Consider the following 19,912-nt stretch of genomic DNA (forward strand, 5'->3'; position numbering starts at 1 on the left):
CTGAATGGTTTTGTTTTGTTCCATTACGGCTGAACAACGTGCTAGGAACTCCCAGATCCAACCCTTAACATACATTTGAACACTCTTCTGATGGACTTCATAGAAAAACATTTAAACATTGGTTTTGAAAATACCAATTTGGATGTTTTTGTGAGAAAAACGTCCAAATGCAGATTTATGCTATTTTTTGGACATTTTTCTCTTTTGAAAATCAGCCCCAAAGTGAATCAAGAAAAGTTATTCTCTGAAAGCTATAAGCAAGACAGCAGTGAACACAGCAACTTTAATATCTACTTGAAAAAGCAATACATGTGAAGGCATTCACTGTAGGCATTGGTTATGGTGCCTACTTTAAGCCTATTCTATAAAGAAAAATAAGCACATGCTTTTCTTTATAGAATACTAATGCACCTGGCTAAGATGAACTTACATTTAAGGCATGATCACTGACATTGGCCCTATAGCTAGTATAAATGCCCACACCAGGATGTTAGCACAAAAACATTTACATGTGGACCTGTGTATTCTACCAATGCTCTGCCCAAACTCTGCCCTTGCACCTTTCCAAAGCTGCACCAACAAATCATGACATACTAATTTCCACTAATTAGTATTCTGTAAGAGATCATTTATACACATACCACCTTTACATAGAAAGATAAAAAATGATGGCAGATAAAGACCACATGGCTCCCTATAAAATTATACACCCCTTCCTTTTAATGAGCAATAAAACCTTTTTCTACCAAACATTAGAATTTTGCTTACGAAGTTTATTAACAAATGTGATTTTATGCCTTTTTCCTGTAAAATTAAATCTTTCTCCAAGTCACCTCTCAGCACAAAACTGTGACACTTCTTTAAGCTGTATGCTCTTTGTCATTTTAATGGAGATTTTGCTATTGCAAAAAACTCATGGGCAGGAACTAAAATGAAAAGACTGAAACGATAATAGCTATTTCTGATCTTTTCCACCCTCCTTCCTAGCTTACTTGTATGTGTAATACATACCTTGCAGAACACAATTGTAAGGAGGAATATGAAAAGCAACAAAAAAGGACAAAAGGTACTAGCAAGCAAACAGAAAAGAAATGTGTGTGTGTGCGTGTGTGTGTGTGTGTGTGTGTATATATATATATATATATATATATATATATATATATATATAATAGGTATATCACAAAACAGCAATTGCATATTATTTTTAAGAATCACAAAACTTAAAAAGTGCACATCTGAGAGAATTTATGTAGATGGAATTCCAATGTAGGACTGCCATGAGAAGCGATATAATTATTTTGATGATATGTAGAAACCCTACTACTACTATTACTACTTATTATTTCTATAGCATTACTAGACATACACAGTGCTGTACACTGATCACGAATGAGACAGTCCCTGCTCAACTGAGCTTACAATCTAATCAAGACAGACAGATAGACACATAAGGGATAAGGGAATTACTAAGGGAATGATAAAACAGACATGGGTTCTGAAAAAGTGGATTTAGGAGTTAAAAGCAGTCTCTGGGCTTTTAGTCTAGATTTGAAGATGGCTAGAGATGGAGCTTGGCGTACTGATTCAGGAAGTCTATTCTAGGCATATGTTGGCTATGACTGCCCTTCTCCCATGCAGTTTGTTGATCTCCCGGTGGGGGTCAGGTTGGCTGTACCGGATGTGGGCTGTGGGATGTAAGATGTGAGATGTGTGATGATGTAATAAGGTGTGCTAGGTTATGATTGGGTTATGTATGATGCCCTTGTTTTTACTTTGTTTTATTCTTTCCTATCTGATTTTTGGCATTCTTTTTCCAAGTTATTATTATTATATTGTACACCGCTCAGAAGGTCATTCCTATGGGCGGTATATCAAATTTTTAATTAACTTAAAACTTGAAAAACTCTACAAGTCAAGAGGAAAAGAGAAGAGAAAAGAACTTGAGCTTCAGAAGCAAGAGGATTTCAGCAGTCTTTTACCAATAATCAGTTTCTGTGAAGAGAACAGATTTTTGTGTCTATTTTTGAGATATCACCAATAAATATTTTTGGGCCAATTTTCAGCTGACATAATCATCAGCTTAAGTTAAATACCAGTACCAGTGTTTAATATAGTACCTATATTCAATGATGTTATTGAAAGGGATGCCTAAAGGCCCAATATTCAAAGGAAAATATCCAAATAAATATTTCCCTCAGCCAGTTTGGAGTATTCCATCAGTCTGTCCGGAAACCCAGCATTGGCTGCAATTTGAATACTCATGCTGAAAATCTGAATTTATTTTGATAACTATGGCCAATGTTTAAACAAAATGTCAACCATGTGAGCTGAATATTGGGCAGTAACCTGACAGTGATTGAATATTCCTATTTTCTGGATAAATGTTTGGCCAACCTTGCTGCTCCCATAGCCCAACCCATAAATTTGTAGATAATATATGGCTATTTAAGAAGACAAAGAGGGGCATTTTTGAAAAGTTGTCCAAGTCCGAATTGGGTCATTTTGCTCATTATGTCAAAAAATGTTCATCTCAGAGCCATTTTCAGAAAGGAAAAATGTCTGGGTTTCCATTTTGAAAATGGCTCAAAGTTGGACGTTTTTGCACAGAAGACATCTATAAAGTAAAGGCATTTTCCAAACTGACAAGTCCAACTTATAAATGCCAAAAAAAAAACAAGCACAAGAACGTCTGCCTGGCATCATTTTGAGAGAAATGGCCACATAGATGTCCCTGCAGATCAGAAGGTCAGTCTAGTGGTTAGTGCAGTGGACGTTAAACAATGGCACCTTCAATTTCCACCATAACTCTTATTTTGCATTTTGAGACCTCCAGGAACAGAATAAAACCTACAGTACCTCCCATATTTAGGTACAGTAAGTAGTTTGTTGTATTTGGAGAGCTCACAATTTCCACCTCAAATGTATTAGGTAGAGTGAGATTTGGACCTCGATCTCCTTGTCTACTACACTGTCTACTAGGCTACTCTGGGAACTGTTAGCTGCTCTGTTGGGTATGCCCATAATACTTGATACTGTCATAGAGCCTAGTATCCCCTTTCAGTTTCACATTTTAAGAGGGTGGGAGGGAGTCAGCATCAAACGGAGAATAATGGAGGGGTCGAGCCTTAATACATCCAGTGGTCAGCTGGTCAATCAGAGCACCTTTTTGTTACTTGGATGTGACTGAAATAGGTCTAAATACAAATGTCCTTTTATTAACTTAGAAGTATCTTCCTATTCCATTATTGCTGAAAGATGTCCTATTTTTGGGCCAGTCCTAACCCTACCCAAAACCAGACTCCAACACACCCCCCTTGCTATTTGGATGAACTCAGAGGAAAACATCTAAATTCTGCCTTTTCGAAAATCGTGATTTAGACGTTTTTGGCAGATGGACCTTTTTTGACCGTTTTGAGAATATCTGTTTCAAATATGAGCTCCAAAGTGGTATGAATTTTTTCTGTGATGTTGTATAGATATTAAGCTAAGTGTAACTAATGAGCCCTGATTAGATGACTGTTGGTTGGATGCTTTCTGTGTTTTCTTCTCCCTCTGTCTTTGATTCTGCTCATACTGATTCTGTGAATTTGGAGGTCTGGACTTTATGTAGGGGTTATAATATGGTTGATATTGCTTTAAAGATAATAAGGCTTTCTGTAGTAATCATATTGATGTCTATGAGAAAAATTATTATGCTGGTCATTATTCTTTCCTCTCATTTTCCTTTTCCCTCTCTTGCTTAGGTTTCTGTGTTCTTGTTTTCCTGTTTGATATTGTAAATGTGCTCTGGACATTAATGGTGGTATAACAAGTGCTTGTAATAATAACATTAATAATAGTAATAAAGATCCCCCTTGTGGACCACTAGCTTGGTGTGTGTGGTAAGAGGGCTTGTGTACTTTAATGAGACCATTATATTTATACTTATGTGTAATAAAATTCTTATATACCACTACCCAATACAAATAAATGATTTATCAATGGCATCAGGCTGCGGATGCAACAGAAGTAAATGAAGTTTTATGAGGCCTAACAACCAGGGAAGCCCAGTTCAAGTCCCACCACTGCTCCTTCTGATCTTTGGCAAGTCACTTAACATTCCACTGCCCCAGGTACAAATTTAGGGCTCCCTTTACTAAGGTGCACTAATGGTTTAGCACATACACTAATGTTTAGTGCACGCTAAAAAATGCTAAGAAGCCCATTTTATTCCTTTGAGCTTCTTAGCATTTAGCATAGGTTAATCATTAGTGCATGCTAAATCCTTTAGCACACCTTATTAAAAGGAGCCCTTAGATTTGTAAGCTCTCTAGAGACAAGGAAATACCTAATTTACCTGAATAAAACTCACCTTGAGCTACTACTGAAAAAAGGGTGTGACAAATAAAAAAAAAAGACATTTAGAAAGTGAAATGCTCAAAAACACTGAACAAAATATGAGCTCCAGCTCACTGAAAGACAAGTTGAATTAAAAGGATAGATCACAAAATTCATGGAAAACTTAATAGAGCAGCAAAGACTACCACCACTGAAAAAGACAAATAGAAAAGGATTGTTGAAGATCTTGAAGAACACAATATGGCAATAGCAACAACTGAAACAAATCAATTATCCTCCTGTTTATTAAGTCACGCTAGCGGCTGCCGTGGGCTAATTCCGACACAGCCCATTCACATTACCAGCGCAGCTTAGTAAACAGGGGGGGTTAATTTGCAGCACTGTGGCAGTGATAACATCAGAATTAGGGTATGGTGCTGTAAAAGTAAATTCAACTAGAAACTCTGAGCGGACCTCAGCAACTTGAAAAGTATAACAGAAAGAAAACTTAAGAACATATAAATCAAGGAGAGTATAAAGACATGATACAATTTGCAACTAAAAATGATCAAAGTGTCTGAAGAGCTGAAACGGTGAATAACAGCTGCTGCAAAGAAAATTGAAAGATATAATGGTAGAATAAGCCATAAGAACATAAGTGTTGCCATACTGGGACAGACCAAGAGGGGCATAATCAAACGGGGCGCCCAAGTTTTCCTGAGGGCGTCCTCGCAGGACATCCCCGCGAAGGGCGTCCATCTTTCATTTCGATAATACGGTCGGGGAAGCCCAAATCTCAACATTTAGGTTGACCGGTTTTCGGCAATAATGGAAACACCTCAGAAACAACCAAATCCAAGCCCTTTGGTCATGGGAGGAGCCAGCATTCGTAGTGCACTGGTCCCCCTCACATGCCAGGACACCAACCGGGCACCCTAGGGGGCACTGCAGTGGACTTAAGAAATTGCTCCCAGGTGCATAGCTCCCTTACCTTGGGTGCTGAGCCCCCCCCCCAAAAAAAACCCTAAAACCCACTCCCCACAACTGTACAACACTACCATAGCCCTAAGGGGTGAAGGGGGGCACCTACATGTGGGTACAGTGGGTTTCTGGTGGGTTTTGAAGGGCTCACATTTACCACCACAAGTGTAACAGGGGGGGGGGGGGGGATGGGCCTAGGTCTGCCTGCCTGAAGTGCACTGCACCCACTAAACCTTGTCAGTCCAGGTACCTTTTTGAGGCTTGGACGCAAGAAAAAATGGACCAAGTAAAGTCAGCCAAGTGCTAGTCAGGGATGCCCTTCTTTTTTCCATTATTGGCCGAGGACACCCATGTGTTAAGCATGCTCCAGTCCCACCTTCACTATGCTTCTGACATGCCCCTGTGAACTTTGGTCATCCCCACGATGGAAAGCAATTGAGGACGCCCAAAATCGGCTTTCGATTATGCCGATTTGGTCAACCCTGGGAGAAGGACGTCCATCTCCCGATTTGTGTTGAAAGATGGGCACCCTTCTCTTTCGAAAATAAGCCTGCAAAGGTCCATCAAGCCCAGTATCCTATTTCCAAAAGTGGCCAATCCAGGTCACAAGTACCTGGCAGATCCCAAAATATCTAAACAAATTTTATGCTGCTTATCCTAGAAATATTTGAAAAATGTAAATAGACACCATTAGTCCAAGCACGCCTCAATTGGGGGGGGGGGGGGGGGGGGAGAGAAAAAGCCTCATAATTCCACACAGGGTTAAAGTCAATAATTCACAGCAAAATGACTACCCTTTTTGTGTTGATTTGGTTCACCATTTATTTATTGATAAGTATATAATAGAACTAAAAATATTTAACAAAAAAGATTAGAAAAAAGAATTTCATCTGGAGGAGGGGGTTTTTCTGCCTATGATTACAATCAACACAGAAAGGGTAGTCATTTTGCTGTGAATTATTGACTTTAACCCTGTGTGGAATTATGAGGCTTTTTCTCTCCCCCCCCCCCCCCCCCCGAATTGAGACGTGCTTGGACTAACGGTGTCTATTTACATTTTTCAATTATCTATTGAGCAGCAAATAGACCCAGGTTGTGATAGTTATTTTGTTTAAGGTATCCTAGAAATAAGCAGTGAATTTTCCCAAGTCAATCTTAATAGTAGCTTATGGACTTACTTTTAAGGAAACTATCAAAACCTTTTAAAAACTCTGCTAAGCTAATTGCTTTTTCCACATTCTCTGGCAACAAATTCCAGAGTTTAATTACATGTTGAGTGAAGAAATATTTTCTCTGATTTGCTTAAAATTTACTACTTAGTAGCTTCATTGCGTGCCCTCTAGTCCTTCTGTTTTTGGAAAGAGTAAACAAGTGATTCACGTCTACCCGTTCCACTCCACTCAGTATTTTATCGACCTCTACCATATCTCCCGTCAGCCATTTCTTTTCGAAACTGAAGAACCGTAGCTTCTTTAGCCTTTCCTCATAAGGAAGTCGCCCCATCCTCTTTATCATTTTCATTGCCCTTCTCTGAACCTTTTTCTAATTCTGCTATATATTTTTTGAGATGTGATGACCAGAATTGCACACAGTATTTGCTTTCTTAGCCACTGTTGCACACGGAGCAGAAGGTTTCAGTGTATCATCAACAATGACATCTAGATCCTTTTCCTGAGCGGTGACTCCTAATGTGGAATCTTGCATCATGCAGTTATAGTTTGGGTTCCTCTTTCCTACATGCATCACTTTGCACTTGCTCACATTATCATCTGTCATTTGAATGCCCAGTCTCACAGTCTCAAGGAGTGCAATATAAATTACAATGTGTGCTTTTTCAGTTTATCCATCAACTACATGTTGCACTGCTTGGAACTACTTACATAAGGCATATTACCTTTGAATATCCTAAGGTCTTGGGAACGATTTGATATTTAGAGAACCAAACCAAACAATAAGCATCTGGCAGGCTGTGCAAAGCTATGATAATAATAATGCATATAGACTAATTATATGTTCACTAGCAGTCAGCAAATTCTTAATTAGCTTCGAATCTCAGTCCCTTTATTTTTGTTCAGCCAAAAGCAGAACTGGATTTCTGCTCCGCCTAGGAAGAGTGATTATGTACAGGGACAGAGAGTCCATAGAACGTAGGACCCTGAAGTTTAATAATCCTACCTACTGTCTACAGAAGTAACCTAATGGTTCGTACTGTGCACTGAGAACCAGGAAAGCCAGTGTTCAAATCCCACTGATGTTCCTTGTGATCTTGGGCGAGTAACTTAACACTCTATTGCCTCAGGTACGAACTTAGGGGCCCTTTTACTAAAGGGTTGGCACACAGCAACAGGCTTAACGCATGCTGACCCAGAACCATTGCAGGAGCCCAGCGGTAGTTCCTACCCCCAGCGAGCACCAATTCCAGTGCTAAATAAATATTTTCTACTTTTGTAGTGCTGGTGCTTACCCAGCAGTAATCGGGAAGTGCCACACGCTGCCCGGTTACCACCGGGTTAGCATGGGAGCCCTTAGCCCAATGGGTGGCAATAAGTGTTCCCCCCTGAAACAGCAGCGTGGCAAGTGGTTCACTTATCACATGGCCATTTCTTTTTGAGAAAATAAGACAGCCTTTTTACCCGCTGCGGTAAAAGGGGGCCTCAGCACATGTCAAACATTTGTGCTGACGCTAGCGCAGGCCCCCTTGTACCGCAGCTTAGTAAAAGGGCCCCTTAGATTGTAAGCCCTCAGATGACAGTGATATACCTACCATAACTCGCCTTTAAGTATTACTGAAAAGATGTGAGCCAAATATTTTAAAAGCCCTAAAGTAAAGAAAGGGCTCAAGATGGTGACTTGCTAGAGTGCCTAGCTGAGCATAGGAGCCTTTTTCTTCTTTCAGTTTTCATTACCATGTTAAGAGAAGGTCTTGTATGAAGACCAGTGGTGTTCCAAAGGGGGGGGGGGCGGTGGGTGCGGTCCACCCCGGGTGCACGCTGCTGGGGGGGGGGGGGGGTGCAGCGTGCCGGTCAGCTTCGTTTGTTTCCATGCTCCCTCTGCCCCGGAACCGGAAGTAACCTGTTCCGGGGCAGAGGGAGCATGGAAATGAACAAAGCTCACCGGTGCGTGGCACCCCCCCCCCCCCCCGGTGGCGTGCACCTGGGGGGGTTCTTTCGCCAAGGTGGAGGGGTGTCCTTTCGCTGGGGGGGGGTCGCACTGCACTGGGGCGGGGCGCTGCACCCGGGGGGCGGGGTGCATCGGCGATTCGCCCCGGGTGTCAGCCCCCCTAGGAATGCCACTGATCAAGACCTGGTGTGTTACAGTTAATACCAGGAGGTGAAGTATATATATATATTTTGTAACCAGAGCAGTCAGTCACTTTTTCTTGTCAGACAAAATCTACCTGCAGTCATTAGGATCAGTGTCCCTTTTGATTTTTTCTTATGCCTACTTTCACACAATAAAGGTGAAGGGTAGCTCTCTCTTAACAGTTTCTGTTTTTATGTTCTTGAGAACTTTATTGATCTTTTTTCTTCTTAAATTGAGGTATGGGCCTTATTTGTGGACTTCACAGCACTTACAGTATTTTCCTTTTTGATAGTGATTTCGTTTTTGTTTTGATACGGGCAAATTTATAAATGGGTGCCTCTACATAGGAACCAAGGAAGCACCTGAGAGGAACCTATTTTATAAAAGAAAGTGGGTGCCTACTTTCCTACATAGAATACTAACATAATAGGTTTATACATAATACTATTTAGGCATAAGCTCATGCCTAAATGCCTGAATGCAAATGCAATTCATAATATTCTACAAGGTTCCCTGGCTCTGACCCTGTGTTCACCTACCTTGCAAAAGCATGCTATGCAAGATATGCATGTCCTTACAGAATAGTCCTTAGGTGGAATTTTGGCTTCAGCAAAATATTTATGCACATAGGATTAGATTCAGTAAATTATGCATCAAGCTCTATTTTATAAAGGGTATCCGCATTTTATAGAATAGCAGCTAGGCACCTAATCTGCGCCTAATTTAAGGCACCTGCATTTACACCCAGCGGATCGGGTGTATTCTATAAAAATGCACACAACTCACAGGAATGCCCTTGAAACAGGATCCCTTGAAATTACACACTATAGAAGCTATGCACACATTGTTATAGAATACAATGTGCACTTAACTCCCAATCAAGGCCAATTATCACCAACAATTGGTTGTTAGCAGCCAATTATTGGCACTGATTGGCTCATTAATTAATTAAGTTGCATGTGCAAATCAGCTATGCACACTGATTTGTGCACGCAACTTTAGCCGCCATATATAGAATCCGGGGGATAACACATATCTCTTTTACAGAATTGCCTGATAGTGCTGTTTCTGTACAAGATGTATCTTAGTTATTATTTAAAAGCCCTAAAAGCATGAAGAAAGCCTTCCCCTTAATTTAGAAGCCCTCTGGAAACAAAACAAAGTCCCAGGAAGACCCTTACAAACTCATATATCATCCTATCCATGGCTGGCTTAATCATTAGGCAGACTTGGTGATCACCTAGAGTGGCAGCAGAGTAGCTATAGTGAAATCAAAGCAATCAGTCCTGACACCAGGACTGCCAGGGGGGGGGGGGGGGAGCAAGATTCCATGGATTCGGTCTCCAAGGGGGGCTTGGCACCTGCAAGGCTTCTGGAGGCAGGCAGAAGGTTCTGCTTCCTCAGTCTGTCTCGCGTGCTCCTGTGTGTCGGGACCTGAGTGATTGCGTTAACACGAAAACCCAGGCCCCAGCACACAGGAATAAGAAAGTGACAGACCGAGGGAGAATCAGACGCAGAAAGTTAAGGGGCGGGGCGGCGGGAGCAGCTACCTGAGGGAGGACAGCAGCAGTGGAGGCCTAAGGGGGCGGTGGCAGCTGCAGCCCAAGTGGGGGTGGCGGCAGTCCCGTCCCAAGCCCGGCTCTGTCTCTCAGCAGCCCTGCCTGACGCTCATACAAGCTCAACAAACCATATGGTGGATGGGTAAAATAGCCTATTTACCCAGGTACATGGCTTTTGGAAATTGCCTTTGTAGAGGGTAATTTTATATCAAGACACCTATGTGAGAAATGCAAAATGGTGCCTGTTTAAGCCAATTTTATAAAGGTGATATAAGTGCCTATGTTCCTTTATAAAACAGACTCCCTGAACCAGTCCTAGTAGTATGCAAAATCACACACACAAACTTATACCTGCTCCAAAGATGGTGCAAACCTGCATATATATTCTATCCTCCAAATTCTATATATCGCACCTTAATTTCCATGCGGAAATCGAAGCATATTCTAAAACAATGTGCATAACTTAATTGGTTAGCTAATCAGCACTGTCAATTGGATGTTAACAAGCAATCATCAGCACTAATTGGCATTAATTAAGATTTATGCTCACAACTCGCTAAGTGTAATCTGTAATGTGATGTGCGTAAATTCCAAGTCACATACTTGAAAAGGGAACGTGGTTATATGGGTGTTTAGAAAATCTATGTGCATTATACACCCACTCTGCACCTAATTTAGGTATCTGGATTTAGGCCAAGTAAAACATGGCCTAAATGGACATGGCCAGATCTGGTTGCGTGAAGAGGTGCCTTTGTATTCTATATACCACATGGAAATTTAAGATGATTCTATAAAATGTAGGCATACTTTAAAGAATACACCTAGGCATATTTTTTTACCACACGGATTTTTTTAGGCGCCATATATAGAATCTATGTGTGTACCTGAGTATTTTATATAATCCACACATATATAATAATGCCATCATCGATCCACCCAATCTATGCCCCCAAGAATGCCTGCACCTATGTCAGGTCCTTGTAAACATACACATGATATTTTGTAATGCATATGCAGTCAAACAAGTTGATTAAAGGCCTTTTCCACATGTAAAACATGCTTTGCATGTGGATCAACCCCCATTATGTATATACTAGACGTTGAGCCCATAAAAACGGGCTAGTATAGGAAGGGGGGGGGGGGGTTGAAAGGCCCCCCCCCCCCCGCCGAGTTCGCCGCTGCCGCTCCCCCTCCGAGTTCGCCCCCCCCCCGGAGTCGTCGCCGTCGTTGCCACCCACCTTCCACCCGGTCGGGCCCTCGCTCCGCTATTGAAACAGCGACGGCATGCAGCACACAGCTCTGCTGAGCTGCCGTGGCCTTCCTTCTTCTTCTCTGCCTGTGTCCCACCCTCGTGTGACGTAACGTCGTCGAGGGTGGGACACAGGCAGAGAAGAAGAAGGAAAGCCGACGGCAGCTCAGCAGAGCTGTGTGCTGCGTGCCCTCGCTGTTTCAATAGCGGAGCGAGGGCCCGACCGGGTGGAAGGTGGGTGGCTGCGGCGACTCCGGGTGGGGGGAGTGTTAGCGACTGCGGTGTCCCTCGCAAATACGCAGTAGAGACCCTCTCTGTTCTGCCCCTATCATCACGTATTGATGCGGGGGCGGGGCAGAGAGGGTCTCTACTGCGCATTTGCGAGTACGACACTCGCCATTTATATATATTGATGATACATAGATCAGTGTTTAACATTTAAAAGTAAGATTCCAATTATATTTTTTGACAGGATCATTATGGGAAAGGTGGTGTTGGGGTGATCATGATTGCTGAGTTTATAAATTTGAAACTTTTCGGGGGCCGTAGCAGCCTAAAGGTTAATTGGGGTGAGATTGTCTACGGGGACGCTCCAGCCTATATGTACAGCCTAATCGACCTCCCGCCCAGGAATTCCGTGAAGTCATCCCGCACCTATCTCAATTTCCACTTTCCCAACTGCAGGAAATTAAGATACAAGTTGCTCTTTGCCTCGTCTTTTGGCTTCACTTGTCCCCGTTACTGGAACGCTCTACCATCAAAGATAAAAGAGACATCCGATCACAGCCTGTTCAAGAAATCCTTAAAGACCTACCTGTGTGATCGATCTTACTCCTCTACTGCTTGATCTTCTGCATCCCCGTATTCCCCTCCCCTGTTGATTCCCTCTCATCCCCCCCCCCCCTCCACTCCACCTTCTACCCTGATTTGCACTTGACTAATTGTGATGTACTTTTCCTTAGCATTGTAAGCCACATAGAGCCTGCCTTGGTGGGATTATGTGGGATATAAATGTTCACAATAAATATAAAAAAATAAAATAAAAGAGGCACAACGTAATAGCCTTTCATCTTAAACAGGCACAACCTCTCTCACCCTTCATATATCATCCCCCAACTTGTGCACACCCAACTCAACACACACACCTTGTTCTCCCCCTCCCCCCCACACACACTATCTTTCAACTATCTCCCTCCTTCCTAATCTTGCATTCTGTTTAGCACAACTGGTTGTATTTCCCCCCTCCCCCACACACACCTAGAACCTAATTCACTAACCACCAGATTCTGTATAGATTGACCAAAGTTAAGCATGCAATTTTGGGCATGGATCACATATCGAAGCGTAAACTAATTTGCTAATTAGGTGATAACAATCAATTATTGGCATTATCAAGTGCTAATTGACAGTCATTAGTAGTTACACACAGATCTTTACTACACCCCTATTCTATAATGTGCATGCCTAACTTCTCACATGCATCTCAAATGGAGGCGTGGCCAAGGAGGGGCATGGGTGGGTCAGGGATGTTCCCGGGATTTACGCATGCAGTTATAGAATACCTGTCAGTATTTGGGTGTAAGCATTTACACCAGCCAAGCACTTGTGCTCAAAGATAGGTGCCATGATGAGGCTTGATAAGCTAGTATTCTAGAAGACATTTCCACATGAAACTGCCTTTATATAATACTAGCATGCTACCAATATTCAAAAAATGCTAACCTCCTAAATTTGGCTCCTAACGTTTTGCCCTATTTTCAGTCAAATTTCTGACCCTAACAGGTCAATATTCAGCAGCATTAAAGCAGATAGGAGTGCTCCTACCGGTTAATACCACGTTCACCAGGCCAGGTGCTGATGGTCAGTGGCACCTAACTGAAGAATTCATTGAATATAGACCACCGCTGCACTCTCTGGTCTGGGGGTGGTGAAAAAGTAGAATTGGAAGCTCTCCGGGCACTACCAATATTTAGTGCTGCTGCCCAGATAACTATCCAGGCCTGTAAGACCACATAAATAGGTGCCCTAGCTTGCCTGCATAGCTATCCTGGTAATGGTACTGAATATCAGTGGTAGTAGCGCTATAGAAATGATAAGTAGTAGTAGTAGTACCCAGATAATTTTCAGTACCTACCAAGGACATGAATATTCAGCCCCAATAGCTGGATATGGCCTGGTGCTGAATATCAGGTCCCTAAACTGACTGTGGCGGTCAGCACTTCCACAAATGCTGACAGTTGCAGCTGAATATCTCTCCACTAGTTTCCAGCTGAAAAATCTTCATAATTTAGGAGCTTAAAAGTTATGCTTATAAATTTAGGCCTGCTGTTCATTTGTCTAGATTATGAGCCTAATAATGAAAATCAGTGCTAAATTTCAAGGGGTTTTGCTGACTGCCACTGGCATTAGGCCTGGAAATTCATTGCCAGGCCATGTATGGGCTCCACCATTGAATTTCTGGGTTTATGGAACCAGCTGCACCATAGCTATTAAACTTGGAATTCTAGATATTGCGCTGAGATAACTAAGGAGCACATAACTAAGGAGCCCTTTCCACGTAGCAACCTGGAACTACCGCCGGCCCAACGTAGCCACCAGCAGTAGTTTCACTTCAAGCATGTGCCATTTCTGGCACTATGGAAATTTTTTAATGCAATTATTAGCACATCGCTGACCCAGCAGTAATCTTACCGCCACCTCAACTAAATTTAGTCATGTGGACCAGCGCTCGGCATATTCTATATACCACACAGAAATGTCAGCCTATTCTAAAAATGTAGGCATACTTTAATGAATACACATAGGCACATTTTTTTCCGTGTGGAGTTTTCAAGCGCCATATATGGAATCCAGCCTAAGTGTCAATATTCAGCACTTAACAGGCTAGGGAGCACCGTATAAAGAAAGGACTGACTTTGATGTGGTCTTATATGTAAACCCATATATAAATTGGATTTGATAGAGTGCAGTTTGTGTGTTAGTGAAGCAGGCATTTTGATCTATGTGATTTTTCTGTCAGTACTTGATGATGTCAAGTTTGTGAGACAAAGCAGGCTGTACAGAGTTGCCAAATCGCAAAAAATTTTCCAGACCAATTTGTTGTCAAAAGTAGCCCATAAAGAGGCTGATTTAAGATGGCATCGAGGTAAGATGTGAGTGCTGCACTCGCGAAGAAAAATATCGTTTGATTTCTATTTTCCTGGATTAATATGCCCAAGAGGAAGAGAAAAGTTAGAGGGGGAATCTCCTTACCCTCGACGAACTCTAATCAAAGGCAGCTCCCGATTACAGACTTTACAGTTTCTGCTACATCGCAGGGCGTTCCATTGCCTGAGGCAGAGAGGAGCCCGGGCTTGGAGAGTGTAGTATCACTCAGCCCCAGAAGTCCGTGTCAGGCTTGAAAGGCAGGAACCAAAGCTGGAGGAAGTCCCGCCCAACAGCTGGAGAACGAAGCTGTGCAGCGGGGAAAGGAAATCTCCTCTAGTGACCTGGAAACGCCCCAGTCGGAGAATACCCGGGGAGAACCGAGCCTTACTTCCACCCCAAGGACAACATTGTGGATATTTCAGAGCAAAATTTAGTAGTACAGCAAATGGCTGAGATGCAGCCAGTTCCTGAAATACAATTGCTGCCCTTGAGAAGACCATCTACGGTGACACTGGAATCGCTTTGGGGAGCAGTGGAATCACTGCATAAGGTATGCCTTAACTTCGTAGTAAATTCAAATGCAAATGCAGTGAAAATTGACTCTTTTCAAACTGAATTAGCCTCACAGGCAGCAAACTTAAAACAAATGGAACTATCAATAACTCAATTGAAAGACCAGGAAAACAAACTCCTCCAGAATGCTGACCTGGTACATAGGAAAATCGAGAATTTAGAAAATGGGGCAAGAAACATGAATTTGAGGGTTTTGAATTTTCCCTCTCTTAAATATACCCCATTGCGAGAACTATTCAACAAATTTCTTAAGGATGTTTTTAAATATCCTGATAATAATCTTCCCCCAATACAAAAATTTTTCCTGTTGCCAAATCGTACTCAAAAAACAAAAGTCCAATTACCTTTAAATCAAACTTCTGAAAGTCTAGATGTTTCTGCTCTCTTGGAACAGTCACAAGAAGATATTGAATATAGATCTACTTTATTGGTGACTTTTGTGTTTCTTACGGATAAGGAGGCATTGCTACGACAATATCTAAGACAAGTTTCCTCAGTAATATATTTTGGGGAAAAAATGCAGATATTTCCAGATGTATCCAGAATTACGCAAGAAAGGAGGAAGAAATTTTTACTGATGAGACAAGAGACAATTTAGCTGGGGGCTAAATTTCAATTAAGATTTCCCTGCAAATGCGTGATATTTTTTGATAATAAGACATTCCATTTCTTTGATCGGATACAACTTAGATCTTTTTTAAATGCAAGGGTTCCAAAACCCCCATAGGTATCCTAACGTATGACTTTGATATATATAAGATGTAAGGGCCTCAACGCTTTACTTTTTGAATTAAATTTCTTTAAATTTATCCTTTATCCTCTATATAAGGTTTGTGTAAATCAGCCTCCCATTTTGAGGACTAAGTATAAGAGCATAATTTTGTTTTTCTTATGGAATTAACCATAAGGATAATGTTATATTTCCTTGGAATTCTAACGTATTTCTTGACAAAGTGTATCTTTGGGTATGTAATTGAAAAGTTTATAAATAAAGAATTTAAAAAAAGTAGCCCATAAAACAGCACAACAGTTTCAATACCAAAAATAGTATCATAGTCATAAAAACCATCACAATCATCATAATAATTATCACAGTAATCATCATCATAATCATAACAATCAACATCAAAATCATCAAAGTGATCATCGTAATCAAAATAAGTGTCATCATAATCATATTATTGTTAATAATCATAATTTCAAACTATCTTCATTTTTCTTTTTCATAAAACATAGACTTTAAAATTAATTTATGTAAGTACTTAGCAGTCCAAAACAAGTAAAGTCAGAAACAACACAATTTATATCTAATTGTGCAACTAAGGATTCACCTTTGGGTTTAAAAAGGACTGGATAAAAGAATTAAAACAAAGTTCAAAGCAAATTCCCTTAATATGTAATACTTGATAGCAATAATGAAACAGTGATGGAATATTCACATAGCAAACAGCCTGAACCAACAGAATTTTTTTCCACTGAACATAAGAAGGAAGCCCATCCCTCATTCAATAACTCTCTGTAAAACAGTAATAAAGAAAACCAGGTGCATGTTTATGATATACTACTGCATTCCAAAAAAACGAAAGGAGCAAGTTCCCACGTGTCATATTTTTTCTTTTGATATAGGCACAGAAAAAAAAAGATGCTAAATGCTCCCAGGTTTTTAAAAAATTGTACTTATAAATAGTAAGTCTGAATTGTTGAGCACCTGATTCTCACAGCATGATGTATGCTTTGGTGGCCTTTCACTAGGTGAAAAAATCTCTGCACGAATACAGGGAGTCCCTATAACCAACCCCTCCAAATGACACAATAGTTTACAATTTAGAACCAATTACTCCTCTAACAGATGAAACCAATACTTTCTCTGTGAACATCCATATGCTGCTCAAGCTGGCATGTTTCAAAATATAAGCAAGATCAAATAAAAATGCTACCAATAATAATGAACAATGTGGATAAAGCAGCTCATAGATTTGCTTGCTTTGTTTTAGGTGAGGATGGCAGCTGCACAGAGGAGAAATGGAGTCTAACCTTAACTTTTTGATGTCACGCCATCTCCTGTTCTCAAGCTAACATAGTTGTTTGGCCGGCCCCCTCCCGCCCTCCTTCCACAGCAAGCGGTTTTTTTAAAAAAATTTTTTACTTGCATGTCTTGCATGGGGGAGTGCACTAACTGGCGGGGTGTGAGCTGCTCGGGGTGGGGGTTGTACATGCACGTTTTGCCAGGGGTGGGTGCTCCATCCCAGGTGCTATATAAGGTAGGTATGCCACTGATCACAGGTGAAAGAGCTGAAAGAGGCTGTCAGAGTGGACAGAGCTTACTAATGAGAGACTGCTGTGAGAAATTTTAAAAAGTTAAATTCCATGAGGTTTTCTAGTAGTTCCTGAGGGATAGAGAGGAGAATCTACCCTTTAATACCCTTTCTCCTTGAGTGGAAGCATCAAGGCACCAGAGATATATAAAGGAGAGGAACGATAGAGCTGGTCCCAGTAGGGGCATCTGTCAGGTGAGCCCCCCCCCCCCCCCCACTCCACAACAAATTCAGGGAACACTCTGGAGAGGGTGTTACATATAGGTAACCCTGGACTCCCTTTTCAAGTCCTGGGCACTGACTAGCTCTTTGGGTCAGGTACCCAAGCCAGGGCCATAAACAAAAGTTTCTTATTTCACTGAGCTGGACGCAGGCTTGATCCCAGTAGGCTGTAGGGTTTTAAGTCACATCCTTTATTATTTGTTTATTAGTCTCTGAGTAAACTCTCCACTCAAGTTTTATATTAAATGCAAAAGATAATTTTACTGGTATACTGCAACAGGCAGATATCCAAACGCCATACTTTTCTTAAAATGAACAGTTTACATTACTGAAAGAGGTTTTTGTACCGATACCAGACATTTGGTGAAAAAGTTTCATAACTGAACTGATAGTCTCTTAATAAATCCTAGGGTATTTACAGATTCCTCCAGTCCTTTCTGGCAGAACAATCCAAGACTGTGGCTTCCCACTCCTTCCCCAGCAAGCTGTCAAACTGGGTTTTTACCCAGTCACCGGACCCACTCAGGATCAGACCTCCATGTCCGTCCTCCACTCCAGAGGTGCACTTCCACTGCTGCCTCTGGCACAAGCTTCTTCCTGCACTGCCCCTGGGGGTTAACCCTTTCTACACACCTGGAGCTCTCCTCACAGTTACTTCTCTCATTAACAGAAACTTCCACTTTAGTCAGCATTAGGTTACTGTGCCTGATCAGGATACCCTCTCTCCTCACAGGTCTTGTGGAAGTGAAAGCAACCAAAGACCATGTACAGGGCCGTGCCAACAAGGTAAGCGGGGTAAGCACGGCAGGGGGGCGCCGTCCTCTGGGGGGCGCCGCCGCACCATGCTTACCTCGTCCTCCCGCTCCCATTGCCCAACTGCCCGCCCTCTTCTCTCCCGCAAGATCCCTTTCCTTTTTTTTTTTTTTTTTAAATTTACCTCGTCCTCCTGCTCCCTTTGCCCAACTGCCCACCCTCTTCTCTCCCGCAAGATCCCTTTTTTATTTTAAATTTACCTCCATCCGGCAGCGCAGTGTCAGTGAAGGAGGCGGCGCTCCCAACGTGTCTAGCCTTCCCTTCGCTCAGTGTTCCACCTTCTTCTGACGTCAAGGAAATGACGTCAGGAGAAGGCAGGACACTGAGTGAAGGGAAGGCTAGACACTGACACTGCGCTGCCAGACGGAGGTAAATTAAAAAAAAAAAAGGAAATGGATGTTGGGGGGGGGGCAGTTGGGACATGGGAGCGGGAGGGCAGAGGAGAGAGGAGCATGGATGCGAGGGCAGGGTTCATGGAAGGGAGAGAGGGGAATTGCTGGATAGGGGTGAATGGAGGGGACAGAGGAGCATGGATGGGAGGGCAGGGCTCATGGAGAGAGGGGAATTGCTGGATAGGGATGAATGGAGGGGACAGAGGAGCATGGATAGGAGGGCAGGACTCAGGGAGAGAGGGGAATTGCTGGATAGGGATGAATGGAGGGGGCAGGGGACAGAGGAGCATGGATGGGAGGGCAGGGCTCAGGGAGAGAGGGGAATTGCTGGATAGGAATGAATGGAGGGGGCAGGGGACAGAGGAGCATGGATGAGCATGGGTGGGAGGGCAGGGCTCAGGGAGAGAGGGGAATTGCTGGATAAGGATGAATGGAGGGGACAGAGGAACATGGATGGGATGGGAGGGAAGGGCTCAGGGAGAGAGGGGAATTGCTGGATAGGGATGAATGGAGGGGACAGAGGAGCATGGATGGGAGGGCAGGGCTCAGGGAGAGAGGGGAATTGCTGGTTAGGAATGAATGGAGGGGACAGAGGAGCATGGATGGGAGGGCAGGGCTCAGGGAGAGAGGAGAAATTGCTTAATATGGATGGATGGAGGTGGGCAGGGGACAGAGGAGCATGGATGGACATGGATGGGATTGCAGGGCCCAGGGAGAGAGGAGAAATTGCTTAATATGGATGGATGGAGGTGGGCAGGGGACAGAGGAGCATGGATGGACATGGATGGGATTGCAGGGCCCAGGGAGAGAGGAGAAATTGCTTAATATGGATGGATGGAGGTGTGCAGGGGACAGAGGAGCATGGATGGGAGGGCAGGGCCCAGGGAGAGAGGAGAAATTGCTTAATATGGATGGATGGAGGTGGGCAGGGGACAGAGGAGCATGGATGGACATGGATGGGATTGCAGGGCCCAGGGAGAGAAGGGAAATTGCTTAATATGGATGGATGGAGGTAGGCAGGGGACAGAGGAGCATGGATGG

The 19,912-nt window shown here is 42.7% G+C and overlaps 1 protein-coding gene across 1 annotated transcript in view; it reads right to left on the reverse strand.

Moving 5' to 3' along the window:
- IQSEC3 (IQ motif and Sec7 domain 3) overlaps positions 1 to 19,912 on the reverse strand; it is a 192,972-nt gene that overhangs the window by 68,143 nt on the left and 104,917 nt on the right. The window lies entirely within an intron of this gene.

Source organism: Microcaecilia unicolor, chromosome 9, assembly GCF_901765095.1.
Source record: "Microcaecilia unicolor chromosome 9, aMicUni1.1, whole genome shotgun sequence".
NCBI lineage: Eukaryota > Metazoa > Chordata > Amphibia > Gymnophiona > Siphonopidae > Microcaecilia > Microcaecilia unicolor.